A 14,780-nucleotide genomic window follows, 5' to 3' on the forward strand; every position below is an offset into this window, starting at 1 on the left:
CGAACTTTCTGACGCTTCATAACTCTTGTTATAAACCGATTTAATGAATTATAATAGATTATAGTGCTTTTATATATATATATAATATTATGTGTCCCTCAACCAAAGCCGACCGAAACCTTAACATAATAGAAAGTAAGTACTTACGCATTATCTCCAAATAATATGGTTCAGCCTTTAGCGTAAGAGATTATGCAAAGTTCCCTGTGCGACGCGACCGTCTTACACAAGCAAACATGGGACATCTTAAATGATATAAGCTCGGTCCACACAAAGCGAAGCAATTAGCTAAGTTCTGAACTTGAAAGAAATCCATTAAGTTGAGTTTCTCCGACGCATTGTTTGATTATAATAAGCGTTTTGTCCTATCTCCTCGTCTGAGGCGCTTTTAACATCAATTAAATAGCTCTCAGATAGTTCTGAATGATTACTATACTGAATGTTGTTAATTATAATCTATTTTTTAAAAATGAATTGCTGTTCGTTAGTCTCGCTAAAACTCGAGAACGGCTGGACCGATTTGGCCAATTTAGGTCTTAAATTATTTGTGGAAGTGCAGGGAAGGTTTAAAAGGTGAATAAATAGGAAAATGCTGCTAAATTAAATAAAAACAACAAATTTGTTGTTCCTTTGATGTGTCCATACATAATTTCTATGAGAGAATTTATTGACGCACGGTTTGACAGTTCTGCTGTGAAACAATTTCATTACGACAGCAGGGTGCATATATTACGAAGTAATTTTTGATGTTATGATATATTATTGACAAATTCATATAAAAACATTATTTTATTTATTATATACAGAACAAGGTCTATCGGGTCAGCTAGTATCTTATAATTATTTTGAACACAGGGTTCCGTGGCACAATTTTAATGTACCGTTATTTTTATAAAACCTTATTGCTCGTTCATATTTTAAAGCATTACTTTTTTGTTTCGTTCGTTATATTATCTGACTTTTACAGCTTTTATACAAATTTTGTAAAAAGTTGTTTTATAAAATAATACATTACAAAATTAAATTGATTTGGGCCTAGCCAATTCATTATGTCAATATTATAACGAAAAAACAAAGTACATACTTATAAAAAAAAATTAATATAAATCTCCGAACAGCGCTTTTGAAATAATACCTTTTTTATTTGATTGAAATAATAGAAGATTATTCTAATATCCAATTTCTTAATCAAATCTTATTCTTATATCTATATATATTATAAAATGGATTGCTGTTCGTTAGCCTAGCTAAAACTCGAGAACGGCTGGACCGATTTGGCTAATTTTGGTCTTGAATTATTTGTGGAAGTCCAAGGAAGGTTTAAAAGGTGAATAAATATGAAAGTGTTCGGAATTAAATAAAAACAAAAATTTCATTTTTCCTTTGATGTGTCCCACGTCGTTCATAAATCAAATTGAAATAATAGTTTAAAATGAATAACTAATTAGAATAAAATATTTATATCTTTCTCACTTTCTCAATAGGTAAAAGCCGCAAGCATTCATTTAATTATTGATTTTTTCTTATTACTATATATGGCAATACAACGTTTGTTGGGTCAGCTAATGTTATATAAAAGATAATATTTTAATTCTCTTATATAATGTCTCATTCCCTTCTTTCACATCTTTGTTTTTCCATTATAAACATTTAATTAGCCGAAAAATGTAGGAAGGTATTTTACTGCTGTATTTATTTTAGAAAACTCAGTGATAAGTCATTATATGAACCGGGATTTAAATATTATTAATAGGGATAAATAAAGTCTAGATAAAATAACAACGAATAACATGTTTTAGATCTTCGCCAGCATGGTTTTAATCTATCACAACATATACCTAATCTTGCCATGAATACTGATACAACGAAAAAAAAAAATTTCTATTGCAAATAACATATATTATTTTTACAGAGAGTTGGTTTAATACATATATATAAAACAATATAAAAGGATTATTCAAAGTGGTCTCCTTTGGCTGCAATACCAGGCCAGTTATAAATAGAAGCACGCACTCTTTCCATTTTTTTTTTGTTTTTTATGGAATAGGTGGACAAAAGAGCGTACCTGGTATTAAGTGATCACCGCCGCCCACATTCTCTTGCAACACCAGAGGAATCACAAGAGCGTTGCCGGCCTTTAAGGAAGGTGTACGCGCTTTTTTTGAAGGTACCCATGTCGTATCGTCCCGGAAACACCGCACAAGGAAGCTCATTCCACAGCTTTGTAGTACGTGGAAGAAAGCTCCTTGAAAACCGCACTGTGGAGGACCGCCACACATCCAGATGTTGGGGATGATATCCTAACTTGTGGCGTGTCGTGCGAAGGTGGAATTCGGTGGCTGGAATCAGGTTAAACAGCTCTTCGGAACACTCCCCGTGATAAATGCGTTAGAAGATACACAATGAAGCGACGTCTCTACGCAACGCAAGTGATCCAGCCGTTCACAGAGCACTGGGTCCCCCTCAATTCGAGCTGCTCTGCGTTGCACGCGGTCAAATGGATCGAGCTGATACTGGGGTGCGCCAGACCAGAGATGACAGCAATACTCCATGTGTTCCCGGACCTGCGCTTTGTAGAGCGCTAGAATGTGGGCCGGCTTGAAGTATTGCCGTGCTCTATTGATGACATTCTATTATTCTAAATTCATCACTACCAATTGTACGGATTGTTTTAGGGACTCCAAATTATCATGGCGTTTAGAGCAAGCTCTCTAAAATTGATCATAAATCATAATCCAGCGGATTAAGATCGGGACTAGACGACGGCCAGTCTTCAGGTCTGAAACTTTCGTTTCCATCGAAGACTGCGTAGACCCTGCTTTATAGCTAGAAGGACCATTCTTGGTTATTGAACATGTGTTGTTAAAAGGCCTTACTACCTTCTTAAGAATGGTATCTTGATACACTTGCGCCGCTGTTTTGATACCTTTTTCACAAAAATATGGCTCAGTCAATCCTTCATAGCTAATAAGCTATTATTAAGTCATACCTCAAAATACGCGACATGTTTCTAGGTGCTATCATCATCTCCCGAGATAAAATCATTTGCTTTCGGACACGATTTCTTCGAATTCCTTCCCTTACTACTTTGACCACCGTTTTCGTACGAACACTACGTGGACGGCCAAATCTTTTTCTGTCACAAACAGAAGAGGTCTTTTTGTACCTAATAATAGCCCGGTACACAAATATTTTACTAATACCAAGCTTATGGAGAGATTTAAAAATTGCATTCGGCTCCATACCTACTTTGTGTAATGCAATCACAGCAATTCGGTTCTCTTTATCACCCCACTCCATTTTAATATCGCAATTTTTTTTTAATATTTAATAAAAACCTTTAACTCTCTCTTAAACATATTTTACCTCAATTTCATCCTATTCCAGGCCAGTTCAGAGTACTAATTTAAGAACAATTATTTTATCGTTCCACCTATCTCTGCCTCTTTTACGTTTTATATCCCTCATATACATATTATATTGTGTTATTTCGGTACCTCCAATCAAACCACATTGTATAATTCCTTTGACTTAGGACAAGGATATTTGGTCAATAACAAGAACTCAACTTAACAAGTAAAAATCGTAATTGTTATTATATTTTACAAATAAAATTAAGAGTATCATTTAAAATATTTAATTAAATATCTTAAATAATTTTTTAAGCAAAACTACAAGCAATAGGAAACACGAACCAAAAGATACCGATACTATATTGTACAATCGCGAACAAAGTGGTCACAGTTTTAATGTTTAGGCTTATATCATGAGATAAAATTGATTATAGAGAGTGTATATTATTTTATCTACACCCATGTTTTAAATCCTCTATTAAAGATTCTGAAACAGTTAGCTTATTGCCAACATTAATACACCCAATGTTCTAATAACCATTACATCATCCAAACGAGTGTTGTAATGTTGTACTGAATTTCATAACAACACTCCTATTTTTTTTTTCAATCCCTTCATGCTCAAAGAGTTTTAACAGACAGCCACATTCTTATTGCTCGATGCGTGGTATCTCTATGAATTTCAAAAAAAGAACATTGTCGTTACGCAGTACCAGAACGTCGCGCGCCGTAATAAATATAGGATATTCGAATCCCCGCCATTTTTCTTAGATACTTTTATTACTTTGTTTACAAAAAATGAGCGATTCATTCTAAACGCTGCAAAATAACATAATATTCATGTGAATTTTAATTATTGCACTAAACAAAATGTAAATTACTACTAAAATAAATAATTATTTCATTAATAAGTACTTAGTTTATTTGTATATAATCAGTAATGGATGATATTAGGTTACTACTAGGACTGGCTGTTTTAATGTTAGCAGTAAGCTAACTGTTTCAGAATCTTTTAGAGGATTCATATTATGGGTGTAGATAAAGTCTTGTATGCAACTGTTGATAATTAGGTATTAAAACACTCATGTGACATAATATAATCCACATTCGTGTTTTAATACCTCTTATTACAACACAACAGTTGCATAAATAACTAATGTCGTAGAAATATGATAATAACAGAGATTTGGTTAATTCCCTAAGTGATTTGATCAAATCACGGAGTATGTTTAAATAACAACACGATTGATCTAAATATATTTATATATTTTATTTATTTGATAGTGATTTGATTAAATACCAGAATTGGTTCCAAGAAATGACAATAAGTGACACCACTAGAAGAATTTAGGATGTAAAATCGAGCCAAGCGATCTTCAGACTTGAGTCATACACCGACTCGGACAGGTTAGTTGGTAGGGGATGGCGGGCCAAGCGTGGTTTATTTTTTGAATAATTGAATAGTAAGATGGCTTCTACATGGCTTTTAAAGTAACTTTTATCTGTTTGAGCTTAGGTTACATTAAATTGAGTTTCAAGATTTGGTGTGTTACCTTTTGATGGGAGTGACATCTCCCTCCCTCCCCCTTGCCCCTCTCGCCCCCTCCACCTACCACACGATACTAATTTTTACCAAATTATGTCTATGTCTTACCAAATTACCTTTTTAAATACCTATTAAAATATTTGGTTTTCTTGCTATTTTATATTAGGCTATTGGGACTATAAATTGCCAACGAATCTTCGAGAGTGGTATTCTCAACATTCATAAAACACATAGTATGAGGAAAATAGATAATATAAGAGGGAAAATAAAAACTGCAAATGTCACTTTCGCTATTAAAAATATTAAATGGCACTGGACGCGGCTTATTTTAAACACAAATGGTGTAAATTAATCACAGACTCGTGTCTCAGAAATATAAATTGGAAACGAGGGTGACAATAAACAAGATGTTTCGATGAACTAAGGACGATAGTAGTAAAGATATGTTCTAGGATAGCTAAAGATAGAAACAAATAGAAAAAGTTGAAATGAAATGAAATTTTATTTGCAAGGAACATTGCACTTAAGATGTTAACATAATAGTATTAATAATCCAATATGTTTCGTCAATTGACATGAAAAATATGTTGACAATGGATCAATAGACCAACATAATATAGAGTGGTAGATAATAACTAGGTAAGGAATAAAGAATTATAATCTCTTATTATATTTGGCACTAAGTCAGTACATATTATCAGATAGAGCATTGTTTATTTAGTCATACCAGTCAAGTATGAATCGGACTCACAAATGAATGGTTCCCTACTATCGTACAAGGTACAGCATTTTGTAATTTTTTTTTATAAAAACATACATGTTTTATTTACATGGTAACCATTTAGAACTTCAATATTTTGTTTTTTTATTATTTGCAAAAGGTTATTTATGTACCTGCTTTTTAAAATTTCAACTGTTAACAGCCTGGTGATATACAGGCAATTACATTAATTGGTTCCCGTTGGTTTCTCTTTGAGTTCAAAATACTAAATATAGAAAAGTAATAAATTAATGTTTGTTTAGTTCACTAGCGTATGTATGTATGTAATGCGAAATTATTTCCATCAGTTACATTGATCATGTAGTTATGAGTTAGTGTGCGACTGTACATTATCCGGTGTCGGTTTCAAGGAGCGTATTTCCTGACCCGGGCTTGTTCGCTAAAAGCACTATAAATAAATATTCCAACTTACTACTTTCAAGAGCTTTCCGTTGTCCTTATTATGGTACAACTTTTATCGATTTTTGTTTTGTCTGAGCATTTAGTTCAGAGGACATCCTAAGAGTAGGTAGTTGACTGATTGATTCACAAAACACATCAGTGCAGATGCAGGCCGTAGAGAATTGCGACATGCAAGAAATATAGTTAAAATATATATTACAATTAAATTATTTCCATTCATTTGTTAATAACTCTCGTAATAATGTAATGTATGTGTTTATGACAATAATAAATGGCATTTAAATTCTAGCTGTTTTGTTAAAACAAAAAATTATTTTGATACGTAATATACTAGTTGGATTTTTATTTTTTTTGGTACAGATAAATATAAAAGATTTAAAATAAACTTTTATTAGAGACAAACAATAAACAAAAACTGACACTTTTATAATAAACGTTACAAAAATAGGTTCTAACACAGCATGTTTGCTGGTTTAAAAACCAACGTTGATCTTCAGTTTGGCGATATTATTAGATATTTGGTGATATCACGTAATTTTTTGACGGCAAGTTTCATATGATCGTTAAAACTTTGTAAAAACTGCAGAGAAAAATAAAGTAAATGTTCATCTATTTTAATGATTTATTCTCTTTCTTTCAAACATGAAATAATATTTTATCGATACATTATTTATCTGTTTGCAAACATCTTTACTCTTTTAATTATTTATAACCATGTGTTGTGTTCAGTAAGGCAGTACGTGTGTAACCATTGATCAGGCCGGTCCCAGTTACCATTAACCATTTTTCTATAACCATTACAGGGCCGGTCCGAGTACCCATTTTAACCATTGTAACCAATTAATACTAGAGATCCGCGTACTCACCATTAGAACCACTAAGTAAAGTTATTTAACAACTGTCATAGATTAATTAAGTACCTTAAGTAATTAAATATTTTTACCATAAAACCAATATATATATCTACCCCTAAGTGCACTCCTTTTCATGGTCACGCAATAATTAATATACAGATTAAATAATATAATAAATACATAATTTATTTTTGAAAGTGCTTATGTCCAATAGATTATTCAGTTTTTTGAAGATCTAATAATATAGTACCTGTTTTAATTACGGAGCATGAACGCCATATGACGCAATGAGCTGCTTTCATCATGAAAGAAAACATACGAACTTTCCAGATTGAAATGTATCACTACAGCCCATGTATGTACAGCATTCGAGTTCAGTGTATTAAGAGTTAATTTATCCTTCTTCTATACTTTCTACATTTTAAACGATAATATTTAAGTTAGATAAGTTAAAAATATATATATTATAATAATATTGACACACTTTTTACACAAATTATCTTGCCCCAAATTAAGCAAATATTATGGCCTATGTTATGGCTTACAAGAGAATGATATATTTAATACAATATACTTATTTAAACATACATAAATTCATATAAACATACATAGTTAACATATATAGAAACTTATAGCATGTGGATGACAAATCCAGTCTCATATATCTTCGGTAGGCTATATTCCCAACAATAAGCTGGAGAAGCTACAAATCGGATCGCCTCGTCGATCCAATCAGTTTAATTCACTTGGGCCAATTAGCCCAGGGCGCTTGGACCGTTTGTGGTCTTTAGTTTTAACTGACGATCGATTTTGGTTCTTAATTACTAGGTACTAGAAGCTAGACTGTGATAATTGAAAGTGTGCTCTATTTAATAAACATCGTCTTATAATACGTTGATGCTAGTTAGTATATATATTGATGTGTAATATGCAGAGTGAACCACTCGATTCAACCGTAGCTGACAGTTTGTAACACACAATTAAATACCCTTTTTATACGCTTTATATTAGCTTCACCTGTATGTTTGTATGTTTGTAACTGACTTCTTTGGGCGCGATTTTGACCCACTTTAAACGGCTAGATTTCGTTCAAACTTTGTAGATTTATCGAGGACCGATGACATTACACTAATTTGACTAAAAAATTAAAAATAAATATTAGTTAAAAAAACTAAAAAGCACGCTTTATATAAAATTCAACTAAAAAATATAAAATAAATTTAAATTGAAAATAGTGTAAAAAATATATATTTTATTGTAAAGAAAAGCATGGGGTGTAGAAGAATTATTATTTTAATGATATCTTATAAAGCTTTATTTTTAATATAATAAAATCGGCTTTTAATGAAATGTAAGTATTATATTATATTGAAAAACAAAAACAGTTCTATTAGCAAGCTATCTTAAAGAATAATATAATTGGCTAATATGATAATAATAAATATATGTAATAAAATAAACTATATTTATTTTTCTTAAAAAAGGGGGCAAACGGGCAAGAGGCCACAGGATAGAACGTGATGAGACAACTGTCTATAGACATCCGCAAAACCAGGTGTCAATGGATGTTATTGATTTAAGTTCGTGATAACGCCATAATAATGTATCCTCCCGTACCGGCCAAGCCCGATTTTAGGACAAACTAGTTTGTGCTGTGCCAAGCCAGTTCATCCGGTAGGCGAAACTGGTACAGACTAGATCATACTACATAGTTTCTCCTATCAGCCTTAGGACAAATCCGTTTAGCCTATGCTGACAAGTTGTCTTCGGGTAAATCCCATCCACCTGCCAAAGTTGAAGACAATCTTATACAAGTAATTCCAGATGAAGACAAAGACAGAGCTGATTTTAGAAAATCAAAAATCCTGGGTTTGTGTGTATTTTTTTCATTTCATTCATAGTATATTTTCTATAATACTTATTGAAATTTTGATAAGTTGACGACTTATCTATTTAATTCTTTACATCAACAGCAACTATACCTCTACACTATAAAGTATTAAGATTTACAATCAAAATTCCAATTACGTAAACGTGTCCTATTAATTAGTTGTTGTCCGCCGAGGAATGAGATTAGAAGAATTCATTAAATTCACTATAGAGTTTCATTAGTGCTATCCGGTTTCTGAAAAATCCACTCTATCGTGGCATGCTGATGGATACGAAGTACTACACTGCAATCCGATATCCATTGATTCTCGTAGCAGTTGTGCTACGAGCCTCTCCTCAAGTCGACATATAGATAAAAACATTTGTTACCGTTTAAAATGATTTATATTCAATTTTTTAACTTCACGCTTAGAAAATTGAAAATTTTCGAAAATTCGGGAAGTTATTGGTTTTACCCCGTTTTTTACTGTGTTTCTTTAAATCAGGGAACACACCACAGTCGATACATTAATTGAAAAAAAAAAAAGTTCGGGTGCAATTAAATCAATTATTGGTTTTACAACGGTAATGAAAATGCCCCAGATGTCTGTTGATTTCTAAACATTAATACGTTTAAAAGCTTTAATTTAACGATCTGGTCAAGATCGCCGGAATACGTCGGATGGGGGCTGCACAGGACCGAGCGTCGTGGAAAACTTCGGGGGGAGGCCTTTGTCCAGCACTGGACGTCTTCCGCCTGATGATAATGATGAAGAATATTAAATAGAGTGTAATAATAGTTACCAAGAGATTTTGACGCCTGTGAGAAACGTACGATTTATGATGTAACAAGAAGGAATAAACTAAAAAATAATAAAAAGCTACAACGAATAGTCTAGATTCTTATAAAAATGTATTTTAGAAAAAATGGGTCTATAATCACCAGTCACCAATGTCACCAGGTAATCTTTGGGTTAAGGTAAGATCTCCAGAAAATGATTGTTTATATGTTTCATGAATACCAAATGAAACTCAATTCCCTAATGAAATGTATATTATCTAGATATTCCCATTGTAATGATCCATTAAGAGCCGCGGCGACATTACGCGTTATCAGCGGCGAGTAACACTCGTTAACACGCTTACCTGTCCTCATAATTCACCGCTTAACGACCGGTTTGTTAACCAGCCGATTAATCGTTTACTCTCGCCCTTACACCTCTTAAACAATTGTTTCATTTCGTTACATTTTCGCTTTATGATAGGAATGAATATGGTCGCCAGTTTTTCCTCATATGAACTTTATTAACACAAAAAGCGATCTGGAGGCGCGTCTGTTAGAAGTACACAAATAAAAAGTAATTAAATACGTGAAAAAAGATAACTTTTATATTTCTGTATCTATACTAAACGGGAATAAGCTCAGTAAATTTCGGAGAGACTTAAATTGATAGCATCTAAATTTGCTTTTGATAAAATTGGTTAATCGGAGGATATGTCTGGAAATAAAATGGCGTGTCAAAATCATCTTACGGTGAATTGGAATACAAAAGTAGCTTTTTAATTTTAACATCAATTTTAAATACTAAATTTGTTTCTGTTTTGTTGAATTTGAACCGATATTTATTGTGTAAAAAATATAATAAAAGTTATTATAGGTTTATTAGCAAAAGGTTTAGTGTTTAAGATACAAGTGTTACAAAGGTTTAAAATATAAAACATTTTTTAATGCATTAAGGCGCGTGTAATTGTAACTCCGCTTTTAGATTAGATTTTGCAAAGTTACATTTTTATTATTATTTTAGATAACTCGACGTTTCGAGACGTTTCCAGATCTCGTTTCAGGGGCAGCGTTTAGAATTGAATGTAAAAACACAGTTACGTTTTAATCCTTTAAATAATTTAAATGTCTAACACCGTGAGTGTTAGAGTGAGTTTCATCAGAAAAAATACTATATAACGAAAGGTGTTCATGGCTATAATTTTAAAAACGACAAGTTCAGATCTATTGAGTAACAGTTGATATTCAACTATATAGTAAGTGGAAGCGATAAAAGTTAAATTGTCAAACTGTACTACAAATAATTTTTGTCGCTTCGATTTGTTGAGCGTCTGTTCGAAACGCAAGCAATTCCTGCGATTTAGCAGTCGATCAACTAATCGTTTATCTGAAATCCGTTATATGGTCGGTGACAAGGCGGGTTTCTTCTACGTCATGTTACAGCTTCTTCAAATACATATGAGTTAGTATATTAATAGTGTGCGTTTATACTTATATCTTGTTATTATGTCAAGATTATTGTGCATGCTTTAAAAGATAAATAAACAAGTTTGTAATTATGGTGCTTTGGATGCCATTGCATCATTGAATTTTAATCAGAAACACATATTAATTTAATCATACGAACTTAATCTTTCAATCATCGTAAATATTTCATGAATGGTGCTAATAGTGTTGTAAACTATTATATTATTTTACATGTAATGAAATTTGAAACCAGTGCATAAAGCAGTTGTTCCAGTCTTCCTGAGGGACCTCTTGAAACGCATTCTCTACTTCTTCAGGGAATGTATATCGTATACCTCTTAGGTTACCTTTACAAAAATAAGAAAGGAACTAGGTCTGGGATATATTATGGTGGATGAGTCATCAGTTCTATATTGGAGACCTTAAAAAACTCATTCGTTACCTTAGTGGAATGTGAGGACGTTTAGTCGTGATGAAGGACGACTTTCCGGCGAAGAAGATTTCGTAAGCCTTTTCAAAAAGTGTTCTGTTTCTCAAGTGTTACTGTGGTGTAATACTCGTATTAATGGCTTGCCAAAAAAAGAAGCATCCATTTTCCTAACAATGCTTTGAGATTTCTATACATTTGTAGTAAGGAGTAAGTTCAAAAGGATTCTCAACTCATTCCACCGATTGGCTTTTGGTGTCCTCTGTTATATTTTAATCACTGTACGGCGCCACTTTTCACGCAGTGGTATCTGGCCATCATTAAATCATGCACATTCATCTAGAGTAAACCTCCCGAACCTTCAAGTGTACATGTACATCCAAAAACTTTTGCACATGGCTAATACATATCTTTAGAATTTACTCACATATAATTTTTCTACCAGTTTCAATCAGTTATCGTATGTCATCAATGTTAGTTCCAGTAACAGTCACCGGACGACCTACACGAAAATTGCCACAGAGATGATACTACACTTCGCTACGATATACAAAGATTTTATTAGACGATTGCAAAACAATTTCTCTTGGCAAAAGTTGCATCGTTTATCTCTCTCTATTAGTCTATTTTATATCTTATCTTATCTCTATTAGTGATTTATTTAGAAAAATAATAATTAAGAAAAAAAATTGCGAAAACGACTACGATCACTTTAATATTTTGCTATCAACTACTACAAATTTCATTAATATTGTGGCAACTCGCAACTTGGTGGCCCGTGCCACATTGGGAATTTAGACCGACAGGGTCTAACGATGATGATATTAACACTTTGAAATAGGCAATAACAATACAATGCACGTACGTACCTTGAACTGCTACTAACACTCGATGATTCTCCACCAGCTACAGGGATTCTCACGTGGTCGATTGGATCTTGGAGATGATGCGAGCGCGCGACGGTTTCGTTCTAACGGTTCGCGTTGACAGCCGTGTGTCAACTCGCGGTACCACGTCGGAGTGCGTTCGCTCTGACATACGTCAAGAACGTCGTGCATGACAGCTAGTGTTAGCTGCAGGTTGTCATTGTTGTTGCACTAAATTCAAGTGCCAACTATCGTTCATCCGTGGCACGAAATATAAACGTTATGTGTAAAGTGTTACGGTAACGGAACAAATATTATTATTTATAATTTGCAATTAATTTACCAATCAAGAATTTAATTAGTATGTAATTACTTTGTTATTCATTTGAATACATTTATTATTGCATGTGTTCATCACGGCTATAATTACTGATTAACACAACATTTTATGCGTCACTCGAATGAAATATTCACGAATAAAAGATTAAATTTACGGAATTACATATTTTGTTTATTTAGTGACGAAATGAGGTATTAATTATTCATAAACGGGTGAGAGTAATTATTAGCAATGCAAAAACGTTTACACGGCTCTACGCACTCTGATTGGTCACCTGAATGTCGAGGTTTGGCGCAAGGTCAATTAACTCATATATTAATTCACCAACGACGTTTTAATTATCTCTATTTGAATTTTGAATGAGTTGCAACCGTTAATCAAGGTCGTGTCTGTTAGTAGTAACTAATTGTAGCCTTTCGTTTGTTAATTCTTTAGTTTCAGTTATCTGTGGTTGCATTAGAAAATAGTTGGACGTTTATCGAAATCTAGAAGGAAATTATTATAAACTTACGTCCATTTTTTAACGGTTCTTCGCAGAACCGTCGCGGTCGTTGATGATATCGGAAGAGATGATAAAGCAACGCATTGTTTCTTTTTTTTAGTTCACCTCACTCCGTGACTAACTGTGTATAGAGTTACATCCATCACACCGTCTGTGGCTGGGTTTTGTGAAGATTCGTGTAAAACTTGAAACAAAATGAACGAAAAAATATAAACATAGCTACTTCTACTAGAAGAAATGGAGGAACTTAAATATAAAAATGAAAAGCAAACTAACATTCAAAAATCAGCATTATTCTTCTCTTCCGCCTTCCCTGAATCCCATTAATTGGGGTCGGGTCTCCTTCCTCATCCTCCTTCCAAAGTCGAACGATCTTGGGTTTTCGGTTTTGGCAATTGGGCTTTCTTGAGGACTCCTTTTTCGTTAGACCACTAGGTCGATGGCGAGCGCCCCCTACCTCTTTTCTGTTCCGGTAGGTTAAGAGCAATTAGCACTACGCGGTCTTCTCATGCATCTTATTTGTAGTCCAGCATATTGACCCATATATTAGTGCAGGACAGACTATATACTATATACTGTTTTATATATACGTGGGTCGCACAGCACACCAGTAGGTGATCTCCATTTTTGCCACGCAACGTTTATTCTGTGGGTCACATCAGCTTCAATATTAGCTTCAGGTGTGAGCACGTAGCATATGTTTTTAAATTTCTCTATGGTGGGAATAGTTGTTCACCCTATGTAGATGGTTTCATGAGTATCGTTTCCACTAAAAGGGCATTTCATGTATTTAATTTAGCTCCTGCTAATCCTCAGGCCGTACTTTTGGCGTACTTTGGCGTACGTCCACTTTTTTTTAGAGTTCCTGCAAGTGTCTTGCGGTGTTAGCAGCCAGAATTATATCGTCCGCGTATAGCATAGTCCATGACAGTGGAGACAGTATACCTTTGGTAAGATAATCTACGATTAGATTGAATACAAGCGGGCTGAGCACGGATCCCTGATGTACGCATTCCTGATAATATGTGCACTATCTGTTAATTTTACTTGTTCCTTACTTTTCATATTTTTATTAGCTTTTATATCCAAAGTGGCTCTCTGTGTGTATTTTACTATTTTAAGTAATTCATTCCCGGTTTTGGCATTTTCCAAATTATTGTTACGCATTTCTTAGCAAGTTTCTTCGTCTCATTAAATCGATTTTTGTCCTCCTCCAGTTGCGATCTTTGCCATTTCTTGAATTTGTTTGGCAGATTTTACCAGGTTGGATCTTTTCTTTTATTAAGTGGTCCTTTAAGATTCCCAAAGAGACTCAAAGAATCTCTGCGGCATTTGCTTTGCATTGTACTTCAAACTTTGGCCACATATCTTGCTTGAAGCTATATTATACTACTCCAGCATTATTATATATATCACAGATTGATCGCTTACTAAAATTATAACTCTGTTATACTCTTACTCAGATTCTTAAAAGTTATTATATATTTTTTTAAATCGCTTATAAAACAACAAAATACCTTTAGTTATTTATTTACCGTGTGTGTGGATGCAGCTACTGTATTTAATAACTTATGTTTTGTATTAATTTACAT

The 14,780-nt window shown here is 33.3% G+C and overlaps 1 protein-coding gene across 2 annotated transcripts in view; it reads right to left on the reverse strand.

Annotated features, from left to right (window-relative positions):
• The window catches only part of LOC126977083 (protein O-mannosyl-transferase TMTC1-like), a 173,285-nt gene that overhangs the window by 46,668 nt on the left and 111,837 nt on the right, over positions 1-14,780 (reverse strand). Inside the window, exon 1 of one of the 2 annotated variants that reach the window (XM_050825775.1) lies at positions 12,350-12,473. The exons of the other annotated variant lie outside the window; for it this stretch is intronic. The gene's annotated coding sequence lies outside the window, so the exon portion shown is untranslated. Of the gene's footprint in view, positions 1-12,349; positions 12,474-14,780 lie in introns of those variants that run through there. 2 annotated transcript variants of the gene reach the window in all.

This window comes from Leptidea sinapis, chromosome 43, assembly GCF_905404315.1.
Source record: "Leptidea sinapis chromosome 43, ilLepSina1.1, whole genome shotgun sequence".
Lineage (NCBI taxonomy): Eukaryota > Metazoa > Arthropoda > Insecta > Lepidoptera > Pieridae > Leptidea > Leptidea sinapis.